The sequence below is a fragment of the Ixodes scapularis genome, unplaced genomic scaffold (assembly GCF_016920785.2).
Source record: "Ixodes scapularis isolate PalLabHiFi unplaced genomic scaffold, ASM1692078v2 PGA_scaffold1__304_contigs__length_218370807, whole genome shotgun sequence".
Taxonomy (NCBI): Eukaryota; Metazoa; Arthropoda; class Arachnida; order Ixodida; family Ixodidae; genus Ixodes; species Ixodes scapularis.
The window spans coordinates 12,589,749-12,590,978 of record NW_024609846.1 but is presented as its reverse complement, the minus strand read 5'-3'; positions in this window follow the sequence as shown (position 1 = coordinate 12,590,978).

The window sequence follows — 1,230 nt, the reverse complement described above, 5'->3', positions numbered from 1 at the left end:
CTCTTGTGCCTCAATGTCTTTTTTCTCCATGCTTGTGATTTTGCAGCCATTGGTGAGTCATCATGCCAACTTTTGCAGTTGAGAACTGATTCAGAGTTTAATAGATAAACATGTAGCTCGCGTTAATTGAATATGGAGCCCTTGGAAGGCTGCTAGATCCTTGGGAAGATATATTGAAAAGTAAAAGGAACAAAATTTTAGTTGCGAAAGCAGCGCGAATGAAATTTTAGCTTCTGTTGCTACATCCTCGCTGCACTAAAGTCCGCACTTTCTATCGCTCGCTTACTCGTGTAAGGCTCCCTAGCAAACGCGCAGCGTGACGCGACCCATGAAGACCTCTACGCATGTCCCGCGGGACACATTGTTTGCCACGGGCGCGGCGAGGTCCCGCTTGGACAGTCCCAGGACAGTGGCCCAGCAAGGAATTTTTTCGAGGGGGGGAGGGGGGCGGGGCTGAGGTGAGTGGGATGTCTATGACTTGGGGTACAGAGAGGGAGGGGGGAGGTCAAAATGCATGTGTATATAATGGGGTCGGCTGGATTTTGTGTGTGGGGGAGGGGGGGGGGGGCAGTGCTGAAGCCCCATAAGTGCAGTTCGGGGACTGCTGCGCCAGCGTGCTTAGCCTGCTACATCCTGCTCGATTTCGGCTAAAACTAGACCAAGCAAAGGATTGAAAAGAACAATAGTCAACTGTGTTAATAAGTTTTAATCGAGAGGTCAGAAATAAAATCAAATGCTTCTTAATCCTACAAATAAAGTGGGGAGACACTGAATGTTCAGCGTCTTTAGCTTCTCCCAGAAATTGGAATGATGGTTTTTCCGGTAGCATGGCTAGATATGCACCAAATGTAACCATCCTAGCACAAGCTCGAGCGATTCGGATAAAACGCGAAAGTCGGAACATGACATTACCTGGATCAAATGATAGTCGAGGAAAAAATCAGACATTAGCAAATCTCTGTAACGGGAAATTAGAATGCAGCTCTTAAAGGGGCACTGACACCCCAAAGGTCGTATTTATTTTTATTGTCTTTATTTGTTGCAGTCATAGACACGCAAAAAAAACCTCATCGCGTAAAAAATTTTTCCCGCGCGCGCGCGCGCGCCTTTTTATTTTTGGCGTTTGATTTTCCCGCCTCTCGCCTCCTCGCTTCTTTTGATCGGTGACGTCAAAAATCAGGAAATTTAGAAGCTTTGTAGGCGACATCTCTATAACATTTAATTACGGCA